The sequence below is a fragment of the Thrips palmi genome, unplaced genomic scaffold (assembly GCF_012932325.1).
Source record: "Thrips palmi isolate BJ-2018 unplaced genomic scaffold, TpBJ-2018v1 HiC_scaffold_3, whole genome shotgun sequence".
Classification (NCBI taxonomy): Eukaryota; Metazoa; Arthropoda; class Insecta; order Thysanoptera; family Thripidae; genus Thrips; species Thrips palmi.
In genome coordinates this window covers 9,763,327-9,777,154 of record NW_023144630.1, presented here as the reverse complement: position 1 = coordinate 9,777,154, position 13,828 = coordinate 9,763,327, and the positions used below count along the sequence as shown (strand labels likewise).

The 13,828-nt window shown below is 43.8% G+C and overlaps 1 protein-coding gene across 1 annotated transcript in view; it reads right to left on the bottom strand.

The window, feature by feature from the left end:
- LOC117648003 overlaps positions 1 to 13,828 on the bottom strand; it is a 68,256-nt gene that overhangs the window by 42,446 nt on the left and 11,982 nt on the right. The gene's annotated exons all lie outside the window — the stretch shown is intronic.

Genomic DNA, 13,828 nt, shown 5'->3' with positions numbered 1-13,828 from the left:
GCTCTTTCTGGAACTCCTTGGCGCACGAGTACAGGGATGGATGATGCTTCCCCACCACGAGCTGCAGAAAAGAAGCATTGGAACTACTCCACGTCCACGGTGCAACTACTGTTTCAAAGTGATTGTTGCTGCCTCGCGGAGTATTGGCGCGATCGAGCAATACCCCGTGCCCTCGTGCCACCAACCTGAAATCTCAGATGCCAGCCCTCGCTGATGTTGTTGGTTATTATGCCTTTGTTTCACCAGAGCCCGCTGCATTTGTGCTGGCATTGGAATGAATGAATGAATGAATGAATGAATGAATGAATTGCTGAATGAAGAGAGGAGCGAATGGGGGACCGGCCCAAGCTGTATCGCTTATGACCACCAGCAACGTGCCAATTCCAGTTCTCGCTTCTGCAGGTGGAAGGCTTTGCGAACGAGGGTTTCGCACGAGTTCACTCCATCACGAGTCCGCCTGGCCCTCTCCGACATGGTCGAAAGTTCACGCCGTCTGGTCGCCTACCTGGAGGCCAGCAAGCCGAACACGAGCCACAACGCAGCCGTGCTGGCCAAGAGGTTCACGGCGCTCCAGTCCCTGCGCGTCCTGTTCGGCATCTAGTCTCACAGCCTCGAGGCACGTCACCTCCATGCACAGTGGGCCAGAAAACCGGTTGAGCGGCCTAAGTTCGAGACGCGTTTCGAGCTCCAGAGTCGCTAAATGGGACTCGAACCGACCGTGTGACCCCACCAATGGATGGCTCTCCGAACGAGGAACCCATTCGTGGGATCACACGGTCGGTTCGAGTCCCATTCAGCAACTCTGGTGCTCAAAACGCGTCTCGAATTTTGGCCGCTCAACCGGTCTTCTGCCCCTTTGTGCGATGGATTCTATGAACAAAGACAGATCTCAATCGCGTCGCGCCAACTAGGACAGAAGTCGTGGGGTCCTATTCAAAAGATCTTATCTGGGCGTTCCCCCAAGAGAATCTTATCTTAAACGCAGGCGAATTTCACTCAGTTTGATCATATGATATAGCTACAAAGCAGTATAATTTGTGATATAATTCATCTAAGTCTGAAGAAGAAGAGATCAAAGAAACCAAAAGTGCATGTAGAATATTCCGCTTACTCTCGTATCCATCACAAGTGGTCAAACTGAGTGAAATTCACATGCGTTTAAGATAAGATTCTCTTGGGGGGAACTCCCAGATAAGATCTTTTGAATAGGGCCCCGCGAAGTGTTCTAGGGTGTGCCAACAAAGACAGATCTGCTTTCAAGTTAGGGGCGCTTCTACCTCTTTCTTCCTTCCTTACGCACATAACTGCCGAAAGTGTATTACTCGATTATATATTTTTGTTTGTAAACCTTGAAAGAATGAGAAAATGTCATGCCGAAAATGAAAGCTCTAACACAATGGTAGCACATTGGGTTTACAGTCCGGTATCAGGAGGACTCCTAAACGCAGATCTGTCTTTGTTAGCGCACCCTGGAACACTTCTGTCTTTGATGGTGGGACTCGCTACAGATCTGTCTTTGTTCATAGGAGCCACCTTGTTTGGGTCCGAACAGGTGTTCAAAAAGGCGGAAGTGCTACTTTTACTTCCTGTTTGTTAAAGGCTGCCTCTGAACCAGGAGTATTTTACGAAATGGGTGAGAAAGTCTTCAACGGAGGCTTCATGTCCAAGCTACGATTCACCGCATTCGCGAACTGCCCCATTCTACTGAACATCCTAGGCTACAGGTAAGTCACTCTGAAGTTTGTGAGTTTTATTAAAGTGTGGAACCACGAGTCATGTCGAAACGAGTGAAAGTGAATTGGATATCGCGTTCGCTTAGGCTTGACTTGCGTCACACGTGTATCAGCAGCCTCACTGAAAATCTACCGGCGTGACTTCGTGCCCCTGCAGGGGCGTGAATAAAGTGTCACGCCAAAAGACGGCATGACAGAAAAGTCACGCCAAACATCGGCGTGACTCAAATATTCACGCCAATTTTTTGTGTGAATTTCTTGTCATGCCGCTTTTTGGCATGACTTTTCTCATAAAACGCGTTGTCATTCAGGCCAAATGAGAGCGTGACTCACATGTCACGCCGTTGTTCGGCGTGAATTTCGTGTCAAGGCCAATTTTTGGCGTGACTTTTTGTCACGCCATCATTTGGACCTGTGTCCGACCATTACGTTTTCCGTGCTTTTCATCAATGAGCATCACCTTTTACTTACACGATAAGTACTGGATGTCCTAGCCCTAGATGCGGTTAAGTGCAGACAAACTTTCGGAGAAGGGTAGGGTCAGGGGTAGTGGCGTGTAGTGTGAATCAAATATTTTCGAATTGAATCCGGTTTGAGTATTTGACGTTTATCGAATCAAACCCAAATTGACTGTCAAATTTATTTTCATTCGAATCGAAAGATCAATCTTATCTTGAAAACAATTACATAACACTGTCTGTTTGTTGCCTGTGGGCTGTGGGGCAGTATTAACTAACTTTTGTTTCCAGCAGCAAAATTACTTGTTGTTATGGTGTTGCACAGATTTGTTTCAAGGGAGACGCTTGATTTCTTCCGAAAACTGATACGGGACTGCGTCGAATATCGGTCGAAAGAGAACATATCACGGGATGATTTCGTTCAGAACATGGCAAAGGAGATACTGGTCAACGGCAAAGTAGGTACACTCTAAATGTCTTACGAAGAAATTTCCCATATTACGAAGGAAATGGCGCAAGCATAATACGAAGGTGATTTTTCTTCGTATTACGAAGGTTTTTCTTTGTATCTTACAATGAAAAAGCTGAAAAGATTCGTATTACGAAGGAATATTGCTTCGTATTATGCTTGCGCCGAATTCACTGTAACATACGAATAACATAGGTCAAATTTCATTGTAAGACATTTAGAGTGTAAGGACATTATGGCAAGGTTTAATGCGTACATTTCACCTAAGTACACAGATATTAGAATTTTACGAAAGAAAAAAGAATAGCTTGGAAATGGGCCCAGGTATGGGTCAAACGCAATAATAGTCTGGCCATTTCATTGAAAGAGTTTTCATTGTTTTGTTTCGCACTCAACAGGGTAAGGTATTTGAGAACCATTAAAATAGGCAAAAGCTACAGCTCATCTTCGTATTTCCATGTATATATCGTATAGATCGTGCTGTCAAAATGCTGAGCGTTTTGATTGTAATACGCCGAAAAAGCTCAGTAGGGACCAGAAAATGATTCCAAGACCACAAAAATAATTTGGAATACATCATTTTATCATGCTTCCCTCTTGATTATTATAGATGAGGCGGCTCTGCGGAAGACACAACACGTACATTGAAACGTTCGAGACCAGTGGCATCATGATTGCCGCGACTATACTCATGCTGGCGACCCATCCAAAGGAACAGGACAAAGTTCGCGAAGAACTGCGCGCCAAGGTGCCGGAGGGGAAACCTGTGGATGAGTCCGTCATGACAAGTCTCACCGTCCTTGAACAGACCATTAATGGTATGCACCATCTTGAAAAAGTTGAAAGTATTATCCTAATCGTCACCTAAAATACGTACACTGTCAGAAAATTCCGAAAAAAAATATGGAAAAATCATGGAGTTTTCCCTAAACTTCTGCATAAAGCTCTCCATAAATGCAAATTCTGGGCTTTCTCCGAAAAGTTTCGGACCACAAAAATGCATGCTTCACTATCACGAAAACAAGGTTTGCAACCAGTTCAGTAATGAGGGAAGGGTGAACCCCTACTTGTTTAGGTCAGTTTTCATAATATTAAGGGAAAGCTACAGGATATAAGTCAGTTGGGCTCGGAGGAGATTGTCCCTTCTTTAACCATTTCAGACTTAAGAATGCTTCAGCGAAGTCCTCTTTAACATATCTGAGAAAAGACATGCATTTTACCTCCCATCAGGGCCCAAGTAATGCTCGAAGAACATCTGTTTAAGCCATGAGAAAATCTCTCCGAAAAAAGATGGAAAACGAATGGAGTCTCCATGAACGTTATTATAGAGTTTTTCTCCATAAAATTTCGGAGCTAATTTCTATCAGTGCATAGGAGCCATCGATTTGCAGTGCCTCACTGCCAAATTTCTTTGGCGCAGAAACGTTGCGGCTCCACTCCCCCCTGACCGCGACCCGCCGCATGTGCACCAAGGCGACCACGCTGCAAGACCCGTCCGGGGCCAGCCGTGCCGTCAACCTCCGTCCCGGGGACCTCGTGTACGTGCCCGTGGACGGCCTGCACATGGACCCGGCCTTCTACTCCCACCCCGACCAGTTCCGCTCGGAGCACTTCAGCGCGGCAGAAGTGGAGAGCAGACCCAAGTGCGCCTTCCTCGGATTCGGGGAAGGCCCCCGGCAATCATTTGACGGACGTCTGAACACACACTACAAAATCCACTGTGTACTTAGCATACATCTATAGAAGTGTACTTGGCAAGTACACCTCTACAGGAGTATACCTGCCCAAGTATACTCCTATAGATGTATACTTGCCCAAGTATACTCTTATAGATGTATACTTGGCAAGTATACTCTTACAGATGTGTACTTGGCGTATACTCCTGTAGATGTGTACTTGCCAAGTACACTCCTATAGATGTATACTAAGTACACAGTGGATTTTGTAGTGCACCCTCAGAATCTTATGATGACATGATATGCGTAACGTACGTACACTGGAGGGGTGAGAATTAACTGTCTCGACGAAAGAGGGGTGATACTAAAAAGTATCACCGAAAAAGAGATCGTACACGAATGTATCACCGGAAAAAATTTCGTAAAGTGTGACACCGAAAAAAGGGTGATACTTCCCCAGAAAAACAAAAGCCAATCTCGCTGATGTCCCACTTTTTTTTCGGTGATACATTTTGTATTTGGTGAGATGTCTCACCCTTTGAATTTCAGTGTATAAATGAAATCATGCGTACTTATGAAGAAAACAAGCGTTGTACGATGAGATCAGGCATTACTTTTGTAGACATTTGTGCGTCTTACACATGTGCAAATTTATGCATACCTTGCGATGACAAATCATCGTGATACGTATGAAAACGTGCGTAATGAAATGAGCGCGCAAATGTTTTTCCGACACCTAGGAAGGCATTTGGGCTTGCATTCTTAGAGCCATCACATGAAACTCGTTGACGGCACCAACACTGTGGCTGAAAGCCATGGAAAATTCTGTTCGAGATAAGATTCTCCGTAGGACCTATCAGCTCTCTTCACTCTCAACGCGTTACCGACGTTAGTTACGCAATCGTATCAGTGACAATAATACCTAGTATTTTCTAAGGAAATATGACCTATTTCCTTTGCACTCTAAATGTTCTACTGTGAAGATTCTCCATATTATGGTGAAAATGTTCCATATTATGGTGGTGCAGCTGACTTCGTAACATACCATTGAGAATTCACTATACCTTATAGAGATTTTGACGAATTTCATTGGTATTATGGAGAAAATCTCCACCACATTATGTTGGTGCAGCCTTTCACCGTAAGACATTTACAGTGTGTAAAAGTTCCCCATGGAATAAGTATCATGTGTCGCTGTTTTGTGTTTGGACAGGCATGCGGTTCGCAATGCAAGCCATGAAGGCGGCATTGACATCTGTATTGCTGCGGTTCGAAGTGACCCCCGCCCCGGAGCAGGTCCTGCCCGTCGAGCGGGACCCCACCGCCCCCATCCTTGGCTTCAAGGGCGGCGTGTGGCTGCGGTTCCGGGCCCTGCCCTCGGGCCCTTCGGCTGCACACAGTAAATGTCTTACGGTGAAAGGCTGCACCTCCATATTATGGTGGAGATTTTCTCCATAATACCAACGAAATTCGTCAAAATATCTGTAAGGTACAGTGAATTCTCAATGGTATGTTACGAAGTCAGCTGCACCACCATAATATGGTACATTTTCACCATAATATGGAGAATCTTCACTGTAGAACATTTAGAGTGCAGCGGTAGAGTCCCAGAGTTGATGGAGAAAGGCGGGGTGTAGCGTGCCCTGGTCCGCCATCTTGAAATGAACTCGAGGATGCTTTTTCCTCGTTGCTTCTAAACCCGTCAGGTAAGAAAGGTGAGGGAAGCGACCCGATTTTGAAAGTCACTAGGTCACACGCTGAGATTCTAAACGCTATGAGTATAGCACTTATGGTGCAATGCAGCTGAGATATCGCACCAGACGTGCAATGCCATTGCCATATTGCACCTTACACACTCTTAGAACCTTACGAAGTATTTTGAGCATACATATGAGCGATTCTCACGTTTCGGGGTAGTTTTGGCGTCTCTGATTTGCCGAAAGTGAGAAATATCCAATTAAGTTGTTCTGATTATTGGGGTCCTGGATGATACTAGAGTTATGGCAATGGTATTTATAGTAAAGACCTTGTTCTACCTTCCTAAAAACATGAGCCATAAGGTATTCCCATACGTTTTAGTGGGTGTTTTGATCACGGAAATTACGTTATCACGGAAGTTACAAAGTGTGAAAATCGGCTTTAACGGCTGACTCGGGCTTGCTGTGGCTTAAAAGTCGTCCCAGGGTCAAATGATACTCTGAGCCCGACATTTAAGCGGAAAATTTTTTCACCTAGTGCTGCTGCAACATTGGGTAAAGGGTGCAACGGAAGTTACAGGTAATTGTTGATACACGCCATTTTATAATGCTCTAGCCCGCTTTGAGACCGTGTACAGCATCTTAGATTTCCGCGACCCATGCAATTATATCCCAGGGACTCCACTTTGATGGCTTGTGGTATGGAAAGTTAAAAGTTTGTGTAGTGAAATTGAATATACGGAGGACATTTTTCGTTACAGCATAAGTACCTTTGAAAGAAGTCTGGCGTATTGGTCTTCGGTTGAAATCAGCTCGAGACATGCCAAACTTCGAATCCCCATCGACAGTTGGCAGCATTTTCGAACCCCACCGCCACACTAGGGGCGGGAAGTTCGAGTATGTTCTCTTTGGACAATCACGGAAGTTACATTTAGGGTATTCTAAACGCTACGTAGACCAATCCAACGAACGTGAACTTTTCGAAATGTGTGCGTTTAGTGGGCAATGGCCCCCCCTAACATCAGAAACAAACCCCATGTCGATATCTGCGCTCGTTTGGGCACAGGAGTCAGAAGAAACGAAACTACCCCGAAACGTGAGAATCGCTCATATAACAAACTAAAATACTTTGTTATACGAAGAAATAGTTCGTAAATTACGAAGTATTTTCTTTGAAAGCTTATGTACTCAAGCTTTTGTAAAGCTCAAAATACTTTGTTATACAAACTACCCTTCTTAGTGAGGCCCAAAATAGTTTTTAGGGTTTTCTCAGTGCATGGAATGCGTCCCGAAAATGCCCTATGCCAGCGGTTCTCAACACTCTCAGACCTTCACTGATTATTTTTTGGCCCGTCCCGTTTATTTTTTGTAAAAAAATGACGGAGGGACGGGCATATAGTATGATGCATGCTGTGCGTCCGTTCGTCCGTTCGTTCGTCCGAGGACTTCCCGTGGTCCGATCTTGACCAAATTTGGTATGCAGCCTCCTTGGGTGACCCTAAGAACCGCCCGGTGGCAGCAAATCCGATCCGAGCCCCGGGGGCGCTTCTGCAGGTGCATCATGGTCTACATGGGGTCGAGGAGGATTTCGGCAACGGATACAGCTAGGAGGGCATGTAGGGGTATTTTTGGAATCGGGGCGACGAGAAAAAACCAATGGTGCCAGTTTCGAGCGAATCGGAGAAGTTCGGACCCGGGTTCAAATTCCAATGGGGTATATTTTGAACATTCTTTTTATTCGAGTTTTTGCATTGTTTCTTATGTTTTTGGGAGCGCTGATGACGAAAATAACATTTATTTGGACCCCAGACTCAGGTTTAAACCCGTCAGGGTTAAACAAAGGCGAAATTCACACATCTGTTAATGTACGGGACGGGCCAAAGTTGCCGATGTATATCGCTACTTTTCCTGTTATTCTATATTGTAGAAAATTTACTCTACGGCTTACTGATTTTAGAGCGTTACTATGATATAGTAAATATTTTCAATAACATATCGAATAAATTTTACATGAGATACAGATAAATTAGCGGTATCAAATTTGGTAATTATAGACAATCTTTTACTTACTCACAGAAAATTTACAATGTCAGTAGAAATATGATGACAAATTTGTTTATAATCAAAGAATTTATTTTCTGCAAATGTAGAAGATAAAGTTTGTGCTCATAAACAATTTGTCGATGACTACTTTGTGATCTTCAGTAAATATTTTCAGTTAAATTTTTCTCCGCTCAAACAAAGCTCATTGGAAGGTAATGCGCTTAGTCAAAATGATCCTACAAAACATTCTTAGCTTCGACAAGTCAAGAAAGGACTCAATGTAAGCGGCTTTTAAGAGATGGTTGAATTGTGACTTTTAGCGGAAACATCCAAAAAGTTAATCTGACTCTTTAAAATCTTTTCTGTTAATTCTTGTACATATTATCTGTATGTAGAGAACATTTTGCCTATTTTGAGTTTGGCAGTGTGAAGGGCGAGTGACAACGCTGGAGGGGTTTGGAGGGATTTATTGGAAGGAGCACAAGGGCACCAGTCAATGGTCTGAGGCTCGGCTGCAGACTGACTGGTTGCTACAAGGGTGGTTCAATATATAGCTTTGGCAACAGAGACACTTGTTAGCAGGGCCCGGTAACTTAACAAAATGACCGTTACTAGCTTCACGTTATTTGTTACGGTACGTGGAACTGTAGTGTGGAACGAGAATGAAGTGATAACGTTACTTTCCGTGTACCGAAACATACGTTCCATCCTAATGTTACCGGCAACGGAACGTTACTCGAGAGGAACAAATACCTGTTACAAACCGAATTCCGTTCCGTTACTCAGTACCGTTACAACTGGGTAAAGGTTGCTGTAACGTTACTAATGTAACGTTCCTCAGAGAACGGAGGCGTCTAACATTAGGCTTGTGGTTACTGTACGCTAAGAACGGTACTGTGCGCTATGGTACTCATTAGAGTTACGTCACATGGTAACGTTACGTGCGTAACGATTTAATTGTGACAATAACTCAAACAGGTTACAGTTTCAACGAAAAAGTAACGTTACCAAACCCTTTTTAACCATTAGAAGGAACAGGAAAAGAGGGGCCGCGCCGTCCGCCCACCCCGCCTGTAAGGTAGGCATCACACTGGACTGCAAGTTTTGCGGGTTTGCCTACCCTCGTGTTCACAGGCGTTCGGGCCCAGTGCGCGCGCAGGGCTTGGCGGGTATTTAAAATTGGGACTTAGACTCAGGTTTGTGAAACGCACACTTCTTGAAAGAAATGAAAAAACAATGAATTTTTTCTTGCCACAAAAAAGAGTAACGAATTGCATGGTTCAAATACATTTTATTTTATTGTAAATTTTATATACAACTGGAAAAAAAAAGGACAAAAAATAAAAAACTGTTCCCACCTGTTCAGAACATGAAGCATGCTACTCAACAAAAAAATTTTTTGGGGTTTAAAAAAATACAAAGTGACTCAAAGAAAAGTTCATCTAATTGTAAACTTTTAAGCGTGAATTGATAGCACTGAGTTTTGATAACTTTTAATAAAATAAGGAAAAAATACACATAAAAAGAAATGGTTGGCAACACTGCAACAGAAGGCGGGGAAAGGGGGGAAGAGAAGGTAACAGTGAAGCACAGTCAGCCACTTGCTCCAAACCGTTCACGAGAACAAGCTGCTAGTCAACGACCATGGAGAATGGTGCAGGTGCTGCGCCGACGGGCCCCCAAAAAGCCAGAGCACCCAGTGCGGAAGTATTTTAACTACGACTCTGTACTGGATGAGTCTCGATGTGTTATCGCCACCTGCCAAAGGAAAAAAGTTCCCGTAAGTAAGATGAATTGATGGATAGTTTTACGACAGCTGTTAAGTTTCCATGCCCCATTTTTTAAACCAAAATTTTGAGGGCAGCGCTTTTGTTTTGACCTCCATATGAGTTAGCAACTTTATTAGTGCATAAGTTAGCAATTTGATCAATGTACAAGCACTAGCACTCTGGCGCTAGGGCAGGGGTTTTATAGTGGTAAGGTGATTTGGTTTGACTGGCCACGTGTGGCCCGGGACCACGTGGAGCCAGGGACCACGTGTGTGCGAGCAACAGTGTGTCCCTTATGCAAAGTTCGTAGGGGCTAGCCGACCATGTGCTGACCATCACTACATATTTCCTGACTGTGCTACTTGGTTGTTGAATTTCTTCTAAATCTGACAGCATAATGCTTACGAGCGCGCCCTCGCCCGTTCTGACGTTTTCCACCAAGGCTTAACAATGCAGAGTAGAAATACGATTCTGACTCTACAGGGGGGGGGCCAGTACCTGGCCCCCTTTCTCAAAAACTTGAAATGTTTACATGTTTGTTCATGTGAAAATTGACTCGTAAAGCATAGTGAGAGGAACATAAATAATAGGATTCTTTTTTTGTTTTGATTTATTTGGGTATTTTCTTACCTTTATTTTTATTTCAGGGGAACCACCTTGGGAAAATTGGAAAAGCACTTGAGGCGTAAGCACAAGGACAAATTCCATCTCTTGAAAGTGATCTCTCAGAGTGGAATGGGCGACGCAAAAAAAACCATCAAAGAAGACACGGTTTCTCCATGTCGCTATGTCTGCTCGTAAGCTAAAACTAGCTTGTGTGCGCCTGATAGCAGTGCATGGGGGGCCCATAGAAATGATGAATGATCCGCTTTCAAGACATCGTACGTCCCATGATAGACGCCATGCCTGCAAGGGAAAGGTAAGAGAGTTATAAAAACACTTTTTATAAAATATCGAAAATATTCAAATTTGTTCTAACATTTTTTTTTTCTTTGCAGGTTTGCTATCAAAGACTATTCAGTACGCAACATGATTAAAAATTCTGCAAGGAGCTAAGAAACTTCATTAAGAAGAAATCAAGGGAAAGGTAGTTTCTCTGAAGGTGGACTCTACTACCAAGAATGGTGAACCCCCACTTTGGAGTCAACATCCAATTTTCCCAAAGATGGAACAACACAGCTAAGGACCCTCGCAGTCAAGCGTCTCTTTTTGTCACAAACAGCAGAGAATTTAAAGAATGAAATAATGACGATCCTGCGGGAGTATGACATAGAAGTGTCTAGCCTGGTGTCGTTTACCTGTGACAATGGGCAAACATGCTTCGTGCTGCAGATCTTTTAAAAGAAGAACAAGTTGAAGCTCAAGACCTCTGTGATGAAATTCAGATGGATTTGGACTTGGAACTAAGGGACGATGAAGATGACTCTCTGAAGCTTTCAAGTGTTAAGTGGGGCTGCCCACACGCTTCAGCTTGCGGTGATGGACGACAGCCTAAAAAAATCACCATTTTGAAGTGGAACTACTGAAGAAAGCTCGAGATGCGGTTAAGTTATTGAGAACAGAAACTTACCGGAAAAGATTGAAGAGAGAGTTCCTGGCAGTTCCTGTTCTTGACAATGCCACGAGATGGAACACTTCATATGCCATGCTAGCTTCTTTGCAGCGGATAGAAAATTTCCTGGAAACAGAAGAAATTATTTCTAAGGAAGATTGGTCTAACATGCAGCATCTAATGAAGTCACTTGAACCTGCCATGATTGCAACAAAAGCTCTTCAATCAGAACAGCTTACTCTGGGAGACATGTTTGGTATTTGGCTTGAATGCAAGGCTAAACTCAAGAAAGTCAACTCACCCTTGTCATTGAAAATTGTAGAAAACATGGAGCTTAGGGAGAGGCGTCAAGTGTACGCCCCAAGAAGCGCACTTGCTGGCCAAGAGAAGGTACCAGCCCTGTTTGAATATCCAGGGTTTGAGGCCGCCATCTTACTTGACCCAAGATATTTTTCCTGCCTTGATGATAGTGAGGTGGTATCTGCCAAGGCCTTCATACGGAAACTCTGGAAGACAGTAGAGAAGAAACGAAATCCACAGTTAGAAATTGAAGAAGAGGCGGAACCTCATGAAGAGAATAACGACAGCGATGATAAAATTGAAGCTATGTTGAGAGCTAAAGACTTGGAAAGGAGCGCAACAGCTTCTGTGAGTAGAGTTAACATATCAACTCAGCTAGAAGTGTATTACAGGGAAACAGCCCGTGTCAAGGACAAAAAAACCTCCATCTTGAATTGGTGGGAGAAGCACAGACTGGCATACCCAGAATTGTATCTTATTGCCTGTGTTCTGCATGCCTTTCCCGCCACTCAAGTTAGTGTTGAAAGACTTTTTTCCGCTTTGAGATTCATCATGCTTTACTTACGCTCAGGGCTGTCTTCAGACATGATTGAAGATCTAGTTTTGATCCATAGAAATTCCAACCTCATGAAGGAGGATGTACTTTCTCTGATTGAAGTGTCGCTTCAGGACATGATAAAATTTGAAGAAATGGACATGTCCACTTCCACCTCCAACTCAGGATCTGCTTAGTCACTGAACCAAAAGTGATGTGTGATTTTCTCAATGTTGTAGCTGCAAGAGAAAAATTTTGACATTTTTAGATTTTTTTTAAGTTTAGGCACCGTTGATTGTTTGAGACAAGTATTGTTGTGATTTGGTTAAAAAGTTCCTTTAATTTAAAACAAAGAATATTATTGACATTTATTTAAGGTATTGATTGTTAACCGGTGACTTATTCGTAACTGAATGGTAAATTTACTCTGAGTCACAACACAATGTTGTTGAATGTGATATTTACTTAGACCTAGATATTAATATTAAATATTAATATAAATAAAAAAACGATTCATACCTCAAAATGTGAAAAGCGATAATTTGCTGTTCCTCGACTCCCCTCGCAGCCCCGAGATGCATCTCATTGACTAGTAAAACTAGAAAGACTCAAAAGCAGCCTACGGTTGTAACATAACCTCTTCGCATTTCTCTGAACATTTTTTGCTTTCTGACTCTAATGCGAATTTCTAACACAAACTTCTTGATTCTTAGAATTTAAAAAGAAAGCTTTTAAAGAAATTACTGGGCTGTCAAAATTCACATCCATTTCATTCGTACCAAAAAAATCAGCAATCCCACAATACATAAGCGTCATGGAAACGTGCCGCGGCCCGCGCCCATATGAAAAGAAAGGCTCCCAAAAAAACCGAGCGGGGGCTATGTCCGAAAACGGTTCCACCGGCTGGCCGGCTGACATCCAGAATGTTAGAAATCCGGGAAGGTTTCGGGTGTTGTCCGACGACTAGATTCGGACTCTTTTCGGACTAACCCGAAGCAAGGCCGGCGAGCAGGGCGGGCTGCTCCCCGCCGCCCCCCACCCTTTCCTCCCTCCCGAAACCTCTCCTCCCTTCGGAATCCCCTCCCCTCCCTCTGCAAGTGCAGTGCAGGCAACACGCAAAGCCGGTGCACTTGCAAGCCGTTTTTTAATGTTGAAAATTGGCAACCTGGACCAAATACTTCCCAGTTCGCTAAATTTTGGGGATTGCTGGCGGCCGAAGCGCTAAGTTTGGGGAAACTGGAAGATTTCAGGTCAGGGCTTGCAAGTTTAGCATTCAAAACGGCGTGCCCCTTTTTTGGCAGGCAACTTGGCACCGGGTTTGAACTTACGATAGTAATCAAGTAGTTGATATGTAAGATAAAATAATTTCCGATGGAAAGCACTTTTGGGGGCGAGAGTGCACGGGGAAAGGCGAATTAAATGATACACCTCTCGCCCTCGCACCGCCCGTCCTTTGTGTTGGGAGATGCACACAGAACAGCAAACGTAGAGTCACTAGCGTCCTAAACGGTCATCAGCCAAAAAAAAATTTAAACTAAAACACACTTCTTTCCGTCCAACTGCTCTTCCCGCCAAGTGCGCAAGGCTGCAGCGCGC